Source organism: Vulpes vulpes, chromosome 2 (genome assembly GCF_048418805.1).
Source record: "Vulpes vulpes isolate BD-2025 chromosome 2, VulVul3, whole genome shotgun sequence".
In the NCBI taxonomy this organism is placed as follows: domain Eukaryota; kingdom Metazoa; phylum Chordata; class Mammalia; order Carnivora; family Canidae; genus Vulpes; species Vulpes vulpes.
The window spans coordinates 105,237,974-105,260,430 of NC_132781.1; the positions used below are offsets into that span (position 1 = coordinate 105,237,974).

At 39.8% G+C, this 22,457-nt stretch overlaps 1 protein-coding gene across 4 annotated transcripts in view; it reads right to left on the minus strand.

Annotated features, from left to right (window-relative positions):
* PTER (phosphotriesterase related) overlaps nucleotides 1–22,457 on the minus strand; it is a 101,267-nt gene that overhangs the window by 71,104 nt on the left and 7,706 nt on the right. Inside the window, exon 2 of one of the 4 annotated variants that reach the window (XM_072749433.1) lies at nucleotides 7,973–8,090. The exons of the other annotated variants lie outside the window; for them this stretch is intronic. The gene's annotated coding sequence lies outside the window, so the exon portion shown is untranslated. The remainder of the gene's footprint in view (nucleotides 1–7,972; nucleotides 8,091–22,457) is intronic. 4 annotated transcript variants of the gene reach the window in all.

Genomic DNA, 22,457 nt, shown 5'->3' on the forward strand with positions numbered 1-22,457 from the left:
AAAAAATATATATATGCATATATATATTTTATATATATTTATATATTTATATTTATATTTATAGGAAAGCATTTCAAAAAAAAAAGGAAAGCATTTCAGAGTTTTATGCAGAGAAAATATGAACTGAATAACTAGCAGCCCCCACGGAGAATGGATGAGGGAGGAGGGCCGGTGTGCCTGCAGAGACCAGCAGGGTGTTGCTAGAATCTGGGAAAAAAAATCAGGTGCTGGCTTGGTCTGAGAGGACACCAGGGGAGATGGTGAGAAAGCAGAAGCAGTAAGAGATACTGGAAGTTTCTAACTGGACTTGCTGGTGCTGTAAAAGTATCCTCCAAATAATGGGCTCCTAAGAAAAAACTGCCTTCTGGTGCAAATATGCCGGTGCTTCTATCTTTTATGGGTTGTATCACACAGAGCAGCAGTAGTCTATAAACACTGCACTTAGAGCTGACATTTGATTTGTGACCAAAATATTTTTAAAACCACATAATATTTTTTTAAAGCTTGTTTGAATACTTCCATCATGTGCAGGTTCAAACCTGTGGCATGTCTCCTCTCAAACAGCATTGGTCTGGTGGCTGAACAATGGCAACACGATTTCCTCCTCACACCCGGCGCATGTCCACTTGCCCAGATATTTATGGTTATATGGCTCTACTGCATGGAGATTTATAACTTTTCATATTAAGCATTGTCAAAAAATCAATAACCAAGGCTGCACAAGGAGAAGGAAATCCAGCCACTTCAGTACACAGAGCAATAATGGGACCCAGCAAGTTCTTAAAACTGTGACATAAATAAAACAAAACCACTCAGAGGTGCAAATGAGCAATGTGAATCTTGTATTCAGAGGAAAATGGTGGGTTTCATTCCCAGCTTTTCTTTTTTTTTTTTTTTTTTTGCCTTTTTCTTTTTCTTTCCTATTTGATTAAGGAAGTTGGAGAGACATCTGAGGTATTTCCAAATTTCAAGTAACAAATATGAAGATGGTGATGAAGATGTACCCAGGAGGGCGCCTGGGTGGCTTAGTCAGTTAAGCTTCTGCCTTTGGCTCAGGTCGTGATCCTGGGGTCCTAGGATCAAGTCCCGTATTGGGCTCCCTGCTCAGTGGGTAGCCTGCTTCTCCCTCTCCCACTGCTTATTGTTTCTGTCTTTTTCTCTAATAATTTTTTAAAAAGTATAAATTAAAAAAAAAGATGTACCCAGGAAATGACACTCCTGGACAAAGGCATTCACAGGTGGGTGCCTCCCCTGGGTTGGTTCAGGCCTTCCTGGTCGTGAGCAACTTGATGTGAACAGTCCATATAAAAGGATATGTCAGTTCAGTCCAGTAATTTTTAAGGTCAGCAGTCACACTAGGCTGCTCAACTATTGGGATGGAGCTTGTAGCTCAATTGACTTTCGTTCTAAATTTTTTATTTTTAATTGAAATACGGTTGACATAGTGCACTATATTAGTTTGGGTGTACAATCTAGTGATTCAACAATGATATACATTATGGAATGCTTGTCATAAGTGTAGTTACTTGTCACCTGTCATCATATTACAATATTATACAATATTACTATATTCCTTATGCTGTATTTTTCATCCCTGTGTTTTGTGGCTAGAAGTCTGTGCCTCTTAATCTCCTTCATCTGTTTTGCCCATCCTCCCATTGCCTCCCCTCTGGCAACCACCAGTTTGTTCTCTGTGTCTCTGAATCTGTTTCTGAGGGGTTCCCTGGGTGGCTCAGTGGTTTAGTGCCTGCCTTCAGCCCAGGGTGTGATCCTGGAGTCCTGGGATTGAATCCCACCTCAGTCTCCCTGCATGGAGCCTGCTTCTCCCTCTGACTGTGTCTCTGCCTCTCCCTCTCTCTCTCATGAATAAATAAATAAGGTATTTTTTTTTAAAAAAGAATCTGTTTCTGGTTTTGTTTTTAGATTCCAGAATAAGTGAAGTCTATGGTATTTGTCTTTGCCTTATTTACTTAGCATAATGCCTTCTAGGTGCACCTAGTTTGCAAATGCCAAGATTTCCTTCTTTTTTATGGCTGAGTAATATTCCAGTGTAACACATCTTTTTTACCCACTCATCTCTTGATGGACACTTGGGTTCGTTCTCAAACTTGGCTATTGTAAGTAATGCTGCAGTAAACATAGGGGTGCATATATCTTTTTGAATTAGCCTTTTTGTATTCTTTGGTAAACACCTACAAGTGTAATTGCTGCATCAGATGGCACTCCTATTTTTCAGTTGTCTGAGGAATCTCCATACTGGATCTCTATTCAGGTCAAAATGCAACATAACTCACTACTTGTCACAGTAACATTGGAGCTGAGACAAGCACGATGCTGTCCAAATGCTGTCTACAGAACTGACCTTTATGGGTTATTTCACTTGAAATAAACCAAGATTTAGCTCATCTCAACCCCTCATTCTCAGAAAAAGTTTCCACACTCACTTCTGTGAGAATGTTTGATGTAAATTCCTTGATTTTACTACTAGTATAATCCTAGGAGTGGAACATGTAACAAGTCACAGAATGCAACGATCATACCTTATTTTTCCTCAGAGAAAACTCTCTATACTGAAGTTAATTCTCAGCTTTTCTCTCCCATGGATTCTTAGTACTAGATAGCTCGAAGAAATACCAGTATTTGCAGCAAATTGCATGGCTGGTCCTTAACTGCATTTAGTCACTTAAAGAGCTTATGACTTGTGTTGCTTTTAACTCCAGGTGAATTCATGTTTTAAACATATAAAGCGTCTATGTTCCTCACACAATTATCTGGAAGGCTGTTCTTGAGTGGGTTGATTTAGTTACAAGAACAATAGGTTCAGTCAAGAGCTCTTGGCCCTTCCATTAGATAGCTGTGTGATTTGGAGCAAGTAACTTAACCACTCTGAACCTCTCTACCCATCTGTGAAATGAATGGGTTGGACCAGATGAGTTCCAGATGACATTCATTGTTCTGTTATATCCTTTAGCTTGAAATGTGTAATGACCTTCCAAAGATCATTCAGTGAAGAACATTCATCTATCAATGAAGGTGTATTTCAAGACTGGTTTTTAAAATGTGTATTTGCATACACATATATATATGTGATGAGAATGAATTTCATTCATTACCTATCAGTTTTACTCATTACCTAACAGTTTCATTCAGTATCAGTATCTATCAGTAAAGGCTGTACTTATTAAGAATTATTTTAATGTATATTTTATATACATGTGAATACATGTACACATGTACATGGAATGAGAATGAATGGGTTTCCATTGGAGATCCTTCTCAGTTTATTTTATTTTAAAGGTTTTATTTATTTATTCATGAGAGACACAGAGAGACAGGCGGAGGGAAAGACAGGCTCCTTGCCGGGAGCCTGATGTGGGACTCTATCCTGGAACTCCAGGATCACGACCCGAGCCAAAGGCAGATGCTCAACCACTAAGCCACCCAGGCACCTGATCCTCCTCAGTTTAAAAGAACTCTGGGAAGGATGGTTGGTTTGAAAGAATCCTCAACTTGGCTCCAATGTTTCCTACCAGTGTAACCGAAAAATCTAAAAATTTAAAACATTTTAGAATTTACCATTAGTTTCCTTACTTGAAAACTGGAATCATATCTGCCATGTAAGATTTGAAAACAAATAAGGTGATACCTAAAAGCACTACCTAAATTATAAATCTCATGCAAATGTTCAAAATTATTATTATACACTGAACTTTAAATTATTTTCCAAACATTTGCTGAGGATCCTTAGGCAAATACACCAGAACTTGTTCTTTGACAAAGCTAATTATAAGGGGCTGAAGTTTATCAAATTGAGGCTGTAATCTGCTTATAAATGCACTCCTTCACTTGAGATCTGTGATCTTTAAAAGCAGATTGACTGTTACAATTGACATCACAGCTCATTAGGCTTTAGGAAATGACCCACTAAAGTGATTACAGCTCTAGGGGGTCCTCATTTTCCACGGGCAACTAGTACTAGAAATGCCTTTTTAAATGAATGTACTTAACACAATGTGTTAGCTGGTGTCCATCGATGGCTTTCAGTGAATGGTGCCTTCCAACATTCACATATTTGTGCAGCCCCCTTCCACGTGGAACCTGAGCTGGTTCGTGACGTGCATGAACCTACAGTGTGTGGCGCAAGTGATGCTATGTGTTTGGGACCCAAGTCTTTGGAAGTCACTTCTGCTTTTGTGACTCAGGAAAACCTGAGCCGCAATGTAAGAAGTCTGGCTGCCCCTCATGTGGAGAAGGAGAGGCCCTCAGGCCACATGGGGAGTGAGAGAGCACATCACCCCAGGGTCCCTCTTGAGCTCAGCCTTATGACTGTCCCTGAGAAGGTACTAGACCCATGAGTGAGTCATCTTGAACATTCTAGCCCAGCCAAGAACCCATATGACTGCAAGCCCAGCTATAGGCAACCCGCAGAATTCTGGGACATAATAAAATGGTCATTTGAAACCTGTGGTTTGGGCTGGCCTGTTTCACAACAGTAGATAACCAAAATATTGAGAGACCAACATCACATAAGAGGTTATATTAAAAGACTTAAGATTTCAGGGCACATGGGTGCCTCAGCCGTTGAGCATCTGCCTTTGGTTCAGGTCGTGATCCCGGGGTCCTGGGACCAAGTCCCACATCGGGGACTTCTCTCTCTGCCTGCTTCTCTCTCTGCCTATGTCTCTGCCTCTTTCTCTGGGTCTCTCAAGAACAAATAAATAATTTTTTTTTTAAGAAAAGATTTCAAGTTAGAAAATAAAAGTATTATAAAAATAAGTCATAATTTTAAAAAATAAATCATAATTATAAACCTGTCCTAATTCTAGAACAAAGAAGTAATTGAATGTTGGATTTGGGGGTAACAAAATTTTGTGATATGACTTCGTTCCTTGACTTTTGCACCCCAGTGGCAAAAAAGATTATTTTTGCAAAAATACTTCTGAAGGCTTTATCATTTTTTTTTTTTTAAACCAGGGTCCTCTAGTAAGCAGCTGCTATGCAACCTATTCTTTTGTGAAGCACTTATCCTGATGTACTATCTGTGCCAGCTTCTCCTCTGGCGTTGACAAGCGTCTAACTCTGTCACATGCTCCCTGGGCTTTGTATGGGTTTTAGCTTTCCTCCAGTATCACTTTCATCAACTTCACTGCAACTTGTCTTTTTAAGGTTTTCAGTTTTACTTTGCAATCTACTTGCATCACATTTCTTGATACTTATCAATATTTACAACCATCAACCAGAGAGAAAGAAAAAGATGCTGAGATGCTAGGCAGGCAAAGAACTTCGCCCAGGGAACTAGGAATGCTTGAATGGAAATTGGTTGTCGAGTGGTCAGTTCCTCAGAGCATAGATGTGGTTTATCTGAGTGACCTGTTAAGCGGGGGAAGTGATGCTCCTAGTGACTGTATCATGTGAGATGATCGGTAGTGTGTTCTAGCACGTATCACGTGGTACTGCATTGATCTGGTAAGGGACTGGTCTCTGTTCCATCATGTTCTCTCTGTGTGTTATGTGTGTATCCTTTGTGTTAACATAGTATCCAGCGTTTGATTTATCTGTGAACCTGAACTGCACTGAGTAGAACGAAAAAGTAATTAGTTTATGCCTTTATTTAAGGATGAGGGAGTCAAAAGTTTCATTCTGAAATGAATAAATTTGCCATTAACTCGAAAATCCCAGTAAGATTAAAAATTTCCTTTCTTTCTTTCTTTCTTTCTTTCTTTCTTTCTTTCTTTCTTTTTTTTTTTTTTTTTTTTTGGTTGAAGTTTGTAAGTGGAACAGGAATTTCAAATAAAAAACTATACCCCAAATCCCATTGGGCTAGGATATCCTACCAATAATTACGGCTTCTTTTTTTTTTTTTTTTAAAGAAATACTTTACAGCTTTTTTTTTTTTAATTTTTATTTTTTTATTTTATGATAGTCACAGAGAGAGAGAGAGAGAGAGGCAGAGACATAGGCAGAGGGAGAAGCAGGCTCCATGCACTGGGAGCCTGATGTGGGATTCGATCCTGGGTCTCCAGGATCGCGCCCTGGGCCAAAGGCAGGCGCCAAACCGCTGCGCCACCCAGGGATCCCAATTACAGCTTCTTTTATAGACAAAGGTGACAATCTAGTTTAAAATATTCATTTTTAGTGATAAATGAAGAAAGCAGTGGCTACGTGCAGAAAATTCTCATGTCTACATATTAAAACTAAAGCATGATGGATCTCTTAAAAATAATTTCCAGAGGATGCAACATAATGGAAAACTGCCCAAATTTCAAAAAGCTGTCCAAATGTCCAAGTATGAACTAACTAGGATATCTCTTTGGAATTACTGCTTCTAGATAAGCCCTAACACACAGCAGGGAAGAGGGATGCTTGATTTTAATTTTATGTGAATGATACTAAATAATAAAAATATTTAAAGTGGTTGCCACATTTAAAGAACTCAACATTACTGCCAACAGTGTAAACAACCATTTGAAATTTTTCGGGATTAGAAATCTAGCTTTATGCTTCAGGGAAAACAGCTCTCCCTTTTAAATAGCAAGTTAGTCCTAAAAGTGTCCAAAAGTCACATTGTGGGGATAGGACAGAAAGTATCAGTTGGGATGCAGTTAAAACAAATCTGACCAACCAGTGGACTCTTTGGTTTCTGCGAGGTAAGATAGATCTTAGTGAGTAGCGGTCTGGTGACCATGTGATACACAACACTGGCCAAAGTGCAAAGTTGCTCAACTTTTCTGGAACGCTGTTTAGCAATATGTAGCTTGAGTCTCAAAATGTTACTTTGCTGCGGTGGATCTGTCTTAAGGAAATATTTAAAGACATGTAAAACATATTTACGCACAACGATTTCATTATGGCATTATTTAGAATAGCGACCAAAATATCTCATAGTACGGGAATGTTTACATGTATAATGGAACATTATGCAAACGTTCAAGCTCTACTTTCAAAGACTATTTAATGATACAGGAAAATGCTCTTATTTTAACTTCTGAAACAGCAAAATACGAAACCGTATTTTAAGTACTATAAATTTATAGAGAGTGCATGTATCTACATATATGTAGAGCTTAACTAGAAATATTATGTGTATCTTTGGGTGGTAGAAGGAGCCAAAATAGATCATTTTTTTCTTCATTACAATTTAATGTATTTTCCAGGGCAAGTTTTTTAAAAAATGTTTATCTACTTTCGTTTATAACCAGTAAAAGGGAGTAAAATGGGAAAAGATCATTTCACACCAGTATAAACTTAGTCAATGCTTATACGAATGCCACATGTGAAATAATAGAATACATATTTTGAATCCTCCATCTGAAACACAAAGATTCATGGACTCAAGGGCTATTTCAAATTCTTCTTTATTATCACAGAGTTGCTAATTTCCAGTCACGCCTGAGAATGGATAAGTTCGTGTGCAAATAGTTCTGATGAAATGTCATGTATTTGCAGCAAGTCTGGTCCACTTTGATTAAATTTGAGCTATTTTACCAAATCCTTAATGGATTGATCTTTGCTAGTGGAAGTCCTGGAGCACAATGAGAATTTTAGAAAAGGTTCCACACTCCAAGCAATTCTTATCACAGTCAAGTCACTCAAGGACCAAGATCCCACTATTGGATGTCCCTTTGTGTGAGGTTAGGCACGCAGATGGGGGATTGTCAAAGAGACATTTTATGGGAAAATGTTAGAAATTATGAAATGTGGGTCCTCGTTTATAAGTGAAAAAAGGGGGATCAAACGAAATAAGGTTTAAGTAAAAGATAAACCTCACAAGGACAAAACCATTAAAAAAATCTTTTTCAAAGACGGTTAACAGCCTTCGACACGTTAGGAGAAAAACAATCAGAAAAGAAGAAAGAGCAGTTATGATAGATTCAATAAATATTTATTGGCCATCCATTAAGTGTAAGACCCTGTGCTCTCAATTAGAGAGAACCCCCACCCTCACTGGGAGGCTGAGAAGCAACAGTGATACCTTTATTCATTCATTCACTAAGCTGACATTTCCTGAGCTTCTACTGTGCAGCAGGTGCCATGCAAAGCACTTGATCTCTCTCATCGCAGGTTCTCACTTAAACGCTGCCAGGCTGATACTATAGGAGGAAGATGAGGCCAAGAAAAGGGAAGAAACTTATTAGAGTCACCGAGCTGAGAAGTTGCGATTTGCACCAGTCTGCTAGAGAATGCCAAATATCGATCGTGAACAGCACTTCCTAGAGGATTCCGTTAGAATTATCCAGATGAGTTTAGCCTACGCTTACACTGATAGCCACCCCAAGTGGAGGATTACTACATGCCAAGCATGTGTAGTCCTCAGACAGAACTTAGAGGCCTGCTTTGTCTACTTTCTCTCCGACACTACATCTATCCAACTGTCTAGGTAAATAAATAAATAACCCAAGTGTCATCCCAGACTCCTGCCTCACCCAAAAGGACTCAGTTTCTAAATGCTGTAAACACCACCATTTTATTTTATTTTAAAGATTTTATTTATTTATTCATGAGAGACACAGAGAGAGGCAGAGGGAGAAGCAGGCCCCCTGTGGGGAGCCCGAATACGGGACTCGATCCCAAGACCCCGGCATCATGACCTGAGCCGAAAGCAGGTGCTCAACCACTGAGCCACCCAGGTGCTCCACCACTTTATTTTTTAATTTTTTTTTTAAAGATCTTATTTGCCTATTTAACTGTAGGGAGCAGCAGGCAGAGAGAGAAGCAGGCTGCCCACTGAGCACAGAGCCTGATTCGGGGCTTCATCCCAGGTTCCTGAGATCATGGCCTGAGCTGCAGGCAGACACTTAACCCACCGAGCCCACCAGTCACCTGGCACCACCACTCTCCTGGCCCGAGCTTGTAACCTGGTCTCCCAGCCCTTCTGGTCCGCCTTCACCAAGCCTACAGAGAGCCCCCTCTTTCTGAAACACAGGTTTAGAGAGTGTCCCTTGGGGTCATCCTCGTCACCTCCAGAACCAAATCTGAACCTGGAGCCCAGCCAGGCCCCTGAGGCCACTCTGCTCCCTCTGTGTTCAACTGCAGGCCCTCCTCGGGCTCAGCATGTCCACACCTGCGTCGAGGTCCTTGAATGTGCCTCTGCCTCTTTTTTTCTGAGTTTACAGAGCCAACACACACCACCCTTTGCCTGTCCTAATTCTGCTGGGCTTTGAGGTTGGGGCTTTAGGGCCATCCTCAGCTTTCCCTGTTCTTGTTCCTTGTTGCTTAAGCAGTCTGGGTAACATGCCAAGTCGAGGTTCTCCTCTAGCCCTCAGACCTTTACCTTGAAACTCACTTCTTCTATGAATGGTTAATGTCCCTCCCTAGACTCTAACCTCCTGGAGGGCAGAGTCCAGGGCTCCTCGGTCTGTTCTCAGCCACCCACAGCGTCTGGCACATAGTTAATACTTAATTAACATGCCTAGGCTTGCTCGTGTTGAGCCAGCCTGCTTCCACAAAGGATTTGCGGAAACTTGCACAAAAGATGCAGAGAGTGAAGGAAAAAAAATGTTAAAGCAGGAGCAGGGAAATTATAAATCTAAGTAACATAAGGACCGGAAAGGAGGAACAGGTTAACAGCTGTTGGCAAAAGGCTTAAAAAAAAATTGTCCTGGAATTATTTAATCAATTTCTGACTATAGATAATTCCTTTTATGGCACCTCACATTATTTTCATTGATCAAAGCAGCCAAAAAAATGTTATTAAAACGCTAGGAAAATGCTTTTCTGAAAGTTTTTGGGCATGGGATTTTGAAGCCATGTTTGTTTTTATAGCTTTCCCTTTATTTTTGCACTCCAAGCTCTCAGAAGATGCTAAACATGCCATTTTCGCTTCTTCTTCTGCGCCCAGCACAGTACTACCTAGGAATACATAAGTTTGTTTGTTTATTAACTTTCCCTTACTAATAAGGGCAAGTTTCTTTTTTCTTTTTTTTTTTTTTTAGTTTTTTTTTTTTGGAGGTTATGTCTACACCCAACATGGGGGTTGAACTTTCAACCCAGAGATCAAAAGTCACACGCTCCACCATAGGAGCCAGCCAGGTGCTCCAGGGCAAGATTCTTGAACACATTAAATACAAATCTTCAAGGACATTTCCTATTTAAACCGGTAGAAGCCAAATATAAATCAGAAAACTAAAAGCACTTGGTAAAATTAGTGCAGGTGATTCATGGCAGTAGCTCTTCCTTTACAAGGAGTAAAACTGGATAATGACTCGTAAGGCTAATTTCTTAAATGTACAGATCAGCCACACTAATTTCTTTTTAAGGCAGTTTAATTTTAAAGCACTTTTCCTTGAGTTACGGAGAGCCTTTCAGTTGCACAAATAAATGTATATCTAAAAGACGTTTCTCACAAAATCCCCTCAGGTCCTTTATTTTGAAGACCACACAGTAGACTCGCTTAGAAACGTCCTGACTTTCGCCGCCCTGCTTGGCTAAATCAGAGTTATGAAGAATCAGTGCCATGTGTGTGCTTTCATGTTGCCAGGACTCGCCTATTTGTTGTAAAAAAGGATTTGCAGAAGAGGGTCCAAGAGCCACTGCACGGAGAACGATTCTGGCCCACCTCGTCTTGTTCTAGTAACTTCCAAAACCTGACCTGCTGTATGAGAAATGCCATGTTGTGCTTGATGAAAAGGAGAGGTGTATGTAGAGCTAGCTTCTGTTTTGCTAATTCCCCAATTCCATCCCTGAGCATGGGGAAGGAGGTACCAACTGAGCTGCAGGAGCAACTGGCCAAAAAGTGGGTGCTCAGTGTCTGTTCAACCAATGACGGTTTTTGTACTACCCACCTTCAATTCCATACTGATGAAATGCAAGTTCAGCCAAAAGCACTCTGATATTTTTAATAGCATCGTGGCTTGCGGCCAGCTATCGTATGCTCCTTGAAATATTTTTTTAAAAAGCCACTGTTACAGGTTGAAGGGGAGAGCTTGGACTTCAAATTCTTGGCACATAAAAAAGGTAACATAAAGACATCTGCCTTCTAGGCACCCAGAAATTTCACCTGAGGACATTTCAGTTCATGTGGCAAATATTTGCTAAAGATCTAGTAAGTCCAAAGGAGGATACTAGGTGACACAAAGATGAAAAAGAAATAATTTTATTGCAGGAAGCTGAAGAGCCCCCAACACGGTGCCTGGTGCACAGTAAGCATTCAATGGAGGAGGAGGGGTGTTTGATATTTTTTATATATTAGTGGGGCACCTATGATATTAAAGTGAATGCAGTAATGTTGAAAAAGAAGTTACAAAGCAAATGTTCTGGGAAGTTGCATCTGGAGACCTTTCACCAGATGCATCTGGTGGGACTGGGAGGGCTTTTTGGAGGAGGTGACATTTAGGTGTGGCTGCAGAAAAGAAGATTTTTACAAGGAGGCATCCTAGTGGCATGAGCAATAAAGGGCCTGTTTTGGGATTTGTAAGCAGTCTGTAGAGGCTCATACACAGGATGCATGGCAGGTCCTCAGTGAAGCACCGACACAGGCACTGGGCCCCCAGGAAGAGACCAGCATCAGGATGGTAATTAAATGGGCAGTGTGAGTATAGACTGAATGCTGGTGGGAGGAGGCCAGCGGAGAAGTCAAGAAACTAAAGCAATTTTCATTGTTCCTTTGGGACTTTAAGAGCAGGAGAACTTTCAGGGCAAAGGAAGCCTAGAAGAACATTCTCTTTTTTGCCCTAACTTACAAAAGTATTATCGTGGCAGCAGTGTACTCTTCATAATCATACTTTAAAACAAAATGTTGGGGGAAAAATAGAAATAAAAAAAAAAAGTCAAGTCTTAAAAGTGAACTGTAAATAGCATGACTTGAATACTTTTGACTTCTCCCCAGGGAGCCTGATGCCGGACTCGATCCCAGGACCCCGGGATGACACCCTAAGCCGAAGGCAGATGCTCAACCACTGAGCCACCCAGGCATCCCTCAAATGTGTTACTTATTGATGGGAAAACATTAAATCAAAATATTTACCATTAGAAAGTTCACAGTAATTGAACTCTGTAGTTTCAACGCCACATGATGACCATGATTAATGTAACATCAGAGGAAGGGCCTTATAAAATCCCGTATTGAAGCCGTAGCTTCCTATATTGCTGGTTTCATTACCTTCAAGAGATTGTGGAATATCAAAAGTATTATCTACAATAATAATGCTGTGTGTTTCTCTGAAGAGCTTCAGGCACTGTGCACACTTTAATTAAATCTCCTAATGTCCTTGTGAAGTTGGCAAGGGATTAGCAGAAGGTGAGTCATCGAAAAGTATCCAACTAGAAGACTGGACCATAGGACATACTTTTAGATGAAACCTACTTTTTATTATTATTGTTCCCATTTCACCAATGAGGAAATGGAGTTATTCTTCAGAGAAGGATGATGAGCTATCCTCCATTTTTACTGAAGGCAAAATACACTGCTGTAGGCTCTAGGAGTGTTTCCTGGGAGACCTTTGAAAATAGCACAAAAACCATGTCCTCTGAGGTTCCTCCTTTGAGAGCCAACCAACATTTGTTAATAAATAACTGAATGGGCACCAAAGAGAACATACCTTGCTCCTTTCTTGCAAAAGACCACAAGACAAGGATCCCAATTTATCATTATGACCAATCTGTTGATGGACTGGTCAATCAGAAGTTTGGCTAAGTTCTTTCCATAGTTTCCTTCTGCCACACTTCCCCAGGCAACACCAGAAGGAAGAGTAGGCACTGTCTTTAAGGAGATAATACTGGGCATAGAGCTGATTGGGTTGAAGACACAGTACAAATTGCAGGGCTAGAAGAAACTGAAAAGAGTGGAAAATGAACCCCCCGACTCTTGGTTCTACCCTTAGGATAGTGGTATAGATTCAAAAGTCAGGCGGTGAAAAACAAACATGCATGTAGTTATCATATAGGACCTTGTTTATAAACCAGCTCCTCTTCTAATAAAGGAAATGAAAGAGCTCATACCACTTTACCAGACCATGATGCCACTGTCTCAATCTGCCTGACGTCCCAGAAAATGAAGTCATGGTTCCCAAAAAAACAGATCCCAGCTTGAAAAAAAAAAAAATTCATGAAAAAGGCAAATACTGTTGTTTTAGGCAATAATTTCACATCACTGAAGTCTTGAAAACAAAGATACGAATAATGAAATCCTACGGCAATATTTGGTTGAAGATGGTTATATTGGTCCAGACTATGCTTAAAATTTTTTGGGTTCTCATAAAAATAAAAACGCAAAATTAAACATTTTGATGAGAAGTTGTTGACTCTCAAATTAGGGGGAAAGTCTCTAGAAGACAGCCTTTTTAAAAATGGAAATAAGGAATAAGGCAAGATGACAAATTTTGCCTAGTCCTAAAAAAGTGTGGCACCTGACACAGAAACCTCTATTTTTGGGAAAGACTAGTATTCTGTGTACAAAAAATAAAATAACAAATGGCTTATTTCTACTCTGGAAAGTGGATTTACTACAATGGGATCAGGGGCAAATCTAATAACTTCATGGGTCATAGAGCAATAATCTCTCCTTCCCAGTCTTTGAGATGGCAGGCGAAAAATGCTCTAATGGAATTCTCTACAAAAAAGGACTCACCAAATTAGGAAAATTCTCTATAGCCAAAGAACAAAATTTTAATTAACCAATCCCTAGTCACATATCTGTATTTAAATATAAAGGGAATGTAATTGCTTATGTTTTTTCCCCATAAAAATAAGGTGCCCTGAAGATTTAGAAAGGTTTATCTAGTGCTATGTTTTTCAAAGTTTATTTTATTTTTATTTAATTTATTTTTAATTTTTATTTTTAGACAGAGTACATGTGAGCGTCCATGAGTGGGGTTTGGGGAAGGGTAGGGACAGAGGGAGAGAGAGAATCTTAAGGAAGCTCCACACCCAACAAGGAGCTTGACTCGGAACTTGATCTCATGACCTTGAGATCATGACCTGAGCAGAAATCAAGAGTCCCACGCTTAACTGACTGACCCACCTAGGCACCCCAACACTATATTTTAATTTGGCATCTCAATCGTTACTGTCACCTGCTTCTGAAGAATTCACAGAAAGCAGGTCTTTTAAATATTGTCCAAGACAAGTATTTATCTATATATTTATTTACAATTATGCAAGCAAAAGTTTCCTTTTACTGCAGTTCTGACGTATTTTAACAGTATAGCCAGTGTACCAAAGGACTATAATTTTACTATCTTCTTTGGATAGATTTATATCTGTAGCTTTAATAACTTCAATACATTTTCTAATTAAAAAACATTTTTAAGACAAATTACAAATCTGCTAAAACATATCAAATTATGAAATGTCTAAATAAGATACAAGGGTTTTTTGTTTTATTTTGTTTTGTTTTTAAATAGGCTCCAGATGGAACCCAGCATGGGGCTTGAACTCATGACCTTTAGATCAAGACCTGAGCCAAGATCAGCAGTCACACACTTAACAGACTGAGCCACTCAGGCACCTTTAAATAAGGTCTGGTTTTGAATTTATATTAATAGTTTAAAAATAAGTAAAATCAAGATTTTATTAAATATTATAAAAACTTTTAAATTAACATATATAAATTTCAGTTTATATCAAATTCTATTTGATCTCAGAATTTTTGAGCAGAAAGGGACCATGGAGGTCATTGAATTTGATGACTTCATTTTTAAGTGCAAACGCTAATGCTTAATCTTTTGAAGCCCAGACTGCCTGCACTAGAACCCAGCCTCCCAACTTGTCAGGCAAGTGTTTCTTATCTTTAACCATGTTGATATTAACTATAAACATCACATGATATAACCCTGTATCCATTAGTGTGGAAGTACTATTTGGAGATAACATCACTCATTGGCTTAAGGATGAAGCTACAATTATCTAGGATCAGAAAATCCTATCTCAACTCCACTGTTGATCAGATGACATCAAGCAAGCCATTTAATTGCACAGCGCTTTGCTCTTCCTAATTATAAAAATAAGGACTCCGGTAATTTAGACTTCCCTACTTAAATTGGTCGTTGCAATAAGTAGTAATAAAAATAACTCTAAAGCATACAGCATATCTAAGTACAAACGAAATACTTAATAGCAAAAACTCATCTTCACTATATTTAAAACCAAGGAGTAATAAGCTCTTTTAGTTGTAATCAGGAAGGAGTATATATTAGCTGTTGTGCGTCCTTATAACATCTGAACAAGCTAATGCGGGGTTATATCTAACAAGTTCAGTAGCTCCTAGTTTTTCATAATCTCTTTTTACGTTGAGCTAAGCCAGATAGTAATTATTAGTTGAAAATAAGCAAGAAATCTTTGACTTCAGAAATGCACCACTTTCCTAACAGAGAAGTGTTAACGAACTACCTTTAGTGTTGCTAACAGAATCAGAAAATTTTACTATACAATCATCCAGCAACTGATATTATGCAGAGCCTAAACCCTCCCGAATATTACTCCCGAACAGTAAAATATAGTTTCCTGGGCGACACGTAAAATCATCCGGCTTCAGCTGACCTTTAAAAGACAAACAAAAACTTATCAACCAGATTCTCTTGAATAAAAAATAGATCTTGCAACTGGGAGGGATAGAAAGAATGGATAAATCGGTTTGAGAAGCATTGTAATACACAAATTTTTGGTAGAAGAAAATGCATCTACTTTGCAGAGAGAATAATCTGAAAGAAAATAACTGGAGATTCTAATACAGGCCATTGCCAGGGGATGGAATTTTAAAACATTTTATTTTTCTTTTTCTCCTTTGTGCTTATCTGTTTTAGAACACAAATTAATTTTGTTGTATTTTGCAAAGGTTACTTTGAGTGGAAAAAAAAATTGCTGGAGTCTCCTGTGTGGAGGCAATTAGGGACTATCATGCCTGCTTCAAAACTGAAACAGGAAGGCTTGCAATGTGAAGTGGTGGTCGTGCTAGAAATGTGGTTGGATCTGAGGTGCTCATGTCCTGACTGGTTCTGGGTAATGAGAGCCAGCACACACAGAGAAAGTCTGGAGAGGCCACTTTGCTGTGAGCTTCCATGCCCGGGAAGTACCAAAGAGCAGAGCTGGGAATGCTTTCTCGCCATCCTCAGCTCGTACCTGGCATGCATCCTTTACCCACGACTTCCATTTCTGGATTGTAGGTCTCCGTCTTAAATTTGAACAAGCATTGCTTTTCAGTGTTTAATTACAATTTAATGGAAATACTCCTCGCATTCAAATTAGCTTTTAGTTTTCGCATCACGAGTGTGCATGCAAGTTATTGTGTCATTATAATCTCATGTTATAATGGCTTCATAATGCAAGTCCCTGCAGGGTTGAATTAGTAGTTTCCTATGGTAATCGCCCATCACTATAATATCATAATCACATAAGCACAGTCCCCACATGCTTCCACTGCAATCATTTTGACATTGTAAGAGCATTTTAATAGTATTAGCATAGATTCTCCGGAGAAATCATCTCATTGTCACTGCATTACCATATAAGATTAATTGTGGCATGAAAGCTTAAAAAAGAAAAAAAAAAAAGATGATGCTCAGCAATAAAGCATTTCACTTTTCCAAAGGTCACTGCATTTTGCACCAAGGTTTGTGACATGACCCTTAATTGAATAGAGGCCCTTCCATACCATGGAGGTTTTTTGTTTTGGTTTTTCTTTTTGTTTGTTTAGGACTCAAACTACCAGTAATCAAATAGGCCAGCCCCTCTCTGTGATAAAGCGCCTGGTGCCTGTCCTCAAGGAGCTGATAATCTAATCAGGCGTGCGACAAGTTATAGACAGCTTGTAGGTCAACCCAAGGAATGCCATTGGGATAAACACGGTACTTGGAAGTAATGGGCATTAAATAGCAGATGTGAGAGCCAAGGACACAAGGGGTTCCTGAAGAGGGATGGTTGCTAATTATAAAGGGTTAAACCTGTTATTAAACCTAAGGACTGTGTGGCAGAAAGGGAGTGCAGGTCAGCCGGGTTCAGGAGAGTCTGGCTGTGTCTTTGCCTTCCCTGCGGGGCCTATGGAGGAGGAAGGCCCCCAGAGTGACCAGCAGTGGACATGACCCTGGCCCACGGAGGAAGCAGAAGGAACAGGTTAGTGACAGGAAGCACCCCCTCTGCACACCTGCACACACACCCCCTCCCCCACCCAGCTTTGAGCAGCAGGGCCTTGTCGTTTATTTCTAAGAGAGTGAGCAGAGATGGCCCACCGTGCAGCGCAGCATCCACTGGAGGACCAGAAGAAGGAAATGCCGCTCAGAAGAGCACTGCCCAGGCCCTAATTAGCTCTCCCTGCATTGAAGCCATGTGTAGAATGACTACGTTGTGTCAGGGACAGATGACCCCTGCTGCAGAGCCTGGCAGGCTACTGTGCTCACATGGAGTGGGGTGCTCACCCTGGGCTACCGTCGGGGGCCACCATGGGAGAACTGCCCACAGATGATCCTAACTCTCAAGGAATCGTCTCTGCTCAGTGTCTGAGTGAGAATAACGTCCCAGCCCGTGTTTAGCACCCCAACTGGCCCATCGCAGGCACCCGATCGCGCTCAGGATGGATGGATGAGTTAACACAACTGGAAGGTACGTGGGTTCGGAGCTGCTGGGGGACTGACTGGGAATACCTCCCCTCCAATAGCATTAACGGCCAAGGAGTCCACAACTGGCAGGGTCTCTTGTATTATTAAAGACTTGCTTGCTTTCTTGCTCTAGTAGATGAAGCATTCTGAAGAGTCAGGATTGCTCATTTCCCTCTTTTTGAATTGCTTGGGCCTCGGAGATCTCAGAACTACTCAGTGGCTCAGTTTCGGAAAAGCAGTAATACTGCTTTTTTTAATTGGAACACTATGAGGGTAAAGATTGCTCTCTAAGTGCTCAAAACTACTTTGACCAACAAGCTGTGGAGCAATATAAACTTATTACATAAACAAAATTAGCCGTCCTTCCTTCCTTTAGAAGTTATTTTTAATTTCATAGGTAAACTCTATGGCACCTGCTCCCCTGTTCTTCCTTGAGGTCTTGTTTGAGCATCCTATGTAATTACCCTCTTCTGGCTCATTCTTCACAATGACATCTGCCATTAGGAAGTCATATCAAAATTTACTTTCATTGCCTTTGATCACCAGTTTTTTTTTTTTAATTTTTTTTTAATTTTTATTTATTTATGATAGTCACAGAGAGAGAGAGAGAGAGAGAGAGAGAGAGGCAGAGACACAGGCAGAGGGAGAAGCAGGCTCCATGCACCGGGAGCCCGATGTGGGATTCGATCCCGGGTCTCCAGGATCGTGCCCTGGGCCAAAGGCAGGCGCTAAACCGCTGCGCCACCCAGGGATCCCTGATCACCAGTTTTTATTGTTGTTTGCTTTGCCATTAGACATACAGATGAAAAAAAATCAAGAATGGGATTTTTTAAAATTTTTTTTAAAAAAATATTTTATTTATTTATTCATGAGAGACACAGAGGCAGGGACACAGGCAGAGGGAGAAGCAGGCTCCATGCAGGGAGCCTGACATGAGACTAGATGCTGGGTCTCCAGGATCAGGCCCTGGACTGAAGGCAGCGCTAAACCGCTGAGCCACCTGGGCTGCCCAAGAATGAGATGTTTGAATCTAAATGTACTCACCCTAAGAACACAAATTTTATTTATTTTGTAAGATGCATCTTGACACTGCTTAGAAAAGTGTCCTAGTTTTCCTCTCTCGTTCAGATGTATTAAAGGCAACAGAAAACATTGCTGATAATGTTCAGTAGGGTTAGTCTTTTATTTGATACAAACAGTAGTCAGTAGTTATTAAATATCTGGAGTGCCACCAAACATTAATGTCGAACTGCTGTATTTCAAAAATGGAAGAATACACACAGATGGGCCAACATAATGGTCCTATGAACACATCCCTATTTCCCCAATAGGAAGAAACACTAAAACTTCATCAATAGCATTAAGGTTTGAAAAACTTGATATGACCAAAGTGTGTCTTTGGGCAAACTTAGCATATGAGTCTCAGTTTTCTCCCAGATAATGAAGGAGTTAAACAAGGTGGTCTCCACCCAGTTCCTTCCAGATACAAATTCCATGATTCTAGGCAAAAAGGCAGTAAATGACCTTTATCCAACCTCTCCAGTGGCTCCCCCATGAGTTCACCTTGTTTAGACTTTAGATAAATGGGGATATTCAGATAGTAGAAATGAGAAACCTATTGATAATCATTCTAATTCTTTTTCTGAACCATTCTCGAACAAATCATAGTACAGTGTTTAGTTTATTATAAACTTCAGATTATTACTAACAGGTGAGTGAAATAAAAATACCTCACAACCCAGATTATTACTTTCTTTATTATCACTCTTTATATTGCTTATGACTCACAGTAAAATAGAGGCACCTAGTATAAAATAATGCTGGCTCTATTAGCCCTCAAATAAATGATGCTGAGTGCCTAAGCCACTGAAAGCTCTTGGCTATTTCCCAAATAGCAGCTTAAATGATCCATTGTGTATATGTATATATGTGTACATATATTTATACACGTACATACCCAGTATTCACACTGTCTGATTATCACAGTACAAGTAGAGAGACTATTCTGAAAATTGTTTTGTGCCAACTTTACAGTCAAGAATTATTTCTTAGTGGATAGTGAGATAAGTAAAAAAAAAAAAAAAGTCAGTCATCTGCTTGTTTTTTGCCAATGTTTTCAGAAGGTGTGATATATATCCCACTGGTGGTTCAAACCAATTTTAGGTGATATATGGGCATTTAAAATGTCTTAAACACGTATTTGTTTATTTTAATGTGTATTGGAAAAAAAGTAATAAATGTTGCGACCCTCTGATTTTTATGGATATTACTGTTTAGGATGAGGAGAAAAGTGGGCGAGTTTAAAGAAAAATATTAAGTAATTAGCAAAGGTAGTACCTGGGGATAGCAAACATGCCTTCTTTTCTTTTTTTAAGGTTTTGTTTATTTATTTGAGAGAGAGAAAAAAAAGCACAAATGAGGGAGAGGGGCAGCGGGAGAGGGAAAAGCAAACTTCCTGCTCAGGAGGAAACCCAACATGGGGCTCTATTCCAGGACTCTGAGATCATGGTCTGAGCTGAAGGCAGATGCTTAACTGACTGAGCCACCCAGGTGCCCTGCAAACATGCTTTAAAAATGATGGGAAAATGAATCAAATTTGACAAATTTGATAAATATTAGTGATGAATTCTTTCATTCTGATAAACATTATTCTGAGTTTGTGAAAATTAAAAGGCATTTAACACCTCTAAAGTATATTGTAACACATTTATTTTCTCTGGCCTATTAAAGAGCTAACTCCTGTTCTAGGGGTAGCATCTTCCTAACTCATCAGAAATATAATCATGACTTCTAATTAGGCAGAGAAAGCTGTCATCCAGTTTTAACTCTCAGACTTTTTTGTCGGTCCTGTAATTGTTGACATCATTTTAAATGATGTTGATTTAAAGATATAAATATGATATATGGTGTCAAGAATATGGATTGAGACATTATGGTCAGACATGGTACAGCTACTGAGTAAGCTTTCAATTTTCATAGAATAAAACTCTGAAGTTGAATACATCATTCTTTGTAGAGAGGCAATATGTAGGTAAAGAAATTTTCTGCTAATGGTATAAAATCGTTAGATTATATAAGAATAATTAATGAAGGGATGCCTGGATAGCTCAGTGGTTGAGCGCCTGCCTTCAGCTCAGGGTGTGATCCCAGAGTCCCGGGATCAAGTCCCATATCGGGCCCCTTACAGGGAGCCTGCTTCTCTGCCTCTCTCTGTGTGTCTTTCATGAGTAAATAAATAAAGTTAAAAAAAAAAGATAATTAATGGAAACTCATTTTACTGAGGTAATACTAACACAAACATAAAACTAAAGTGAAAACAGGTTCACAAAAAAACTACACCATCCCTACAGAATGCATTGTGCAAATTCCATATGAAAAACTTTTTAAAATTCTGATTTGGTCTATGAAAAACCAAAGGAATTTAGAAACTAATCCTTTTGACTTCACCGTAGCAAGAATAAGCAGTAGCAAAAGTTCATGGAGTGTCCCTAATGTATACATTCTTTTCATATATTTTAAATCTAACAATTAAATGAAATTCAATAGACAATGCATAGAACTATATAGAATCTTCACAGAGATCAAATTAAACCTGGATTTCTTAGCTTGAAATATTTTGATCTTTCTACTGACATACCCTGATAAACAAAGAGTGAAAACATAATGCCTAGGAGGAAGGAATTATATCAAAAAGGGGCACTGGGCGCCAGTTGCAGGAACCTCCCTCTTCCCCGTATAGCCAACAGATCAAGTACGGCTTTAAGGCCAAAGGCTCGGTAATATCAGTGCCAAACACAGCCGATTTTTTTACTTCTTATTCTCTAAGCTGCTCCAAAGTATTTATACACCTTGAAGATGCTTCTGAATGAGAAAGGGCAAGTTCAAAGCAACAGGGAAGCTAAAGGGAATGAATGTCAGCTCTTTGACTTCTGTGGAAGTGTGAGTGAGACTCATGAGAGATGCCCAGGGCAGTCCCTGATCCTACCTGTGGATGCTGGGGGAACTGGGATGGGCAAAGGCAGTGACAAGCTGGAGACAGGGCTTTGGAGTAGCAGCCCTTGAAGTACACTCAGCAGAGATCTTTTCTTGCTTAGTGGCAACCTGTAAAGACCCCTCCTGTGGTAGCAGAGGACATTTTTTTGGAAAGTACTAGACAAGAAGGCATTCACCAGGCATGGTGCATTGGAAGCCAGTGCCCCTGTCCCTGTTCCTGTGAAATGGATTTGGGCAGCTGCAAATGGAGAGTGTCTGAAGTTAAAGACTGCACTTGGAGAAAATGCAGGCTGGGCAGCTCTGTGGTAGGAAGGCACTGACTCATGAAGTGATAGACATGCCATGCACCAGGGAGTGATAAATAAAAACATGTGTCAAATAATCTAGGTCAAAACCAGCGAAGGCACTCTTGTATAGCCTTTCCTGGATAAGGGTTTCTCAACGATTACTTTGCAATGGAGGATTGGTAGTAAAAACCACACTCTACTAACACACGCATTGTCTAACATATGCACCCATACCTCATTATTCAAATGTTATTTCTCCCTGAAAACATGATGGGTCCTGAACTTTGCATTGCAGGACTTTATATATTACATTCATTTTTTTAAAAAACTATTTCATTTCAACTTTTTATTTTTTTTAAGATTTTATTTATTTATTTGAAAGAGAGAGACAGAGAGCAAGAGAGTGCAAGTGAATGCATCAGCCGGGTTAGAGGCAGAGGAAGAGGGAGAAGCAGACTCCCCACTAAGCAGGAGCCCCATGTGGGGCTCGACCCCAGGACCCCGGGATCATGACTTGAGTCGAAGGCAGATGCTCAACTCACTGAGCTACCCAGGTGCTTTAAACTGTTTAATGTGGGCATTTTTAAAAGCTTGCACATGAGGAGAGAAGAGTATGATGAACCTCTAGGTATCACCCAGCTTCAACAATAGA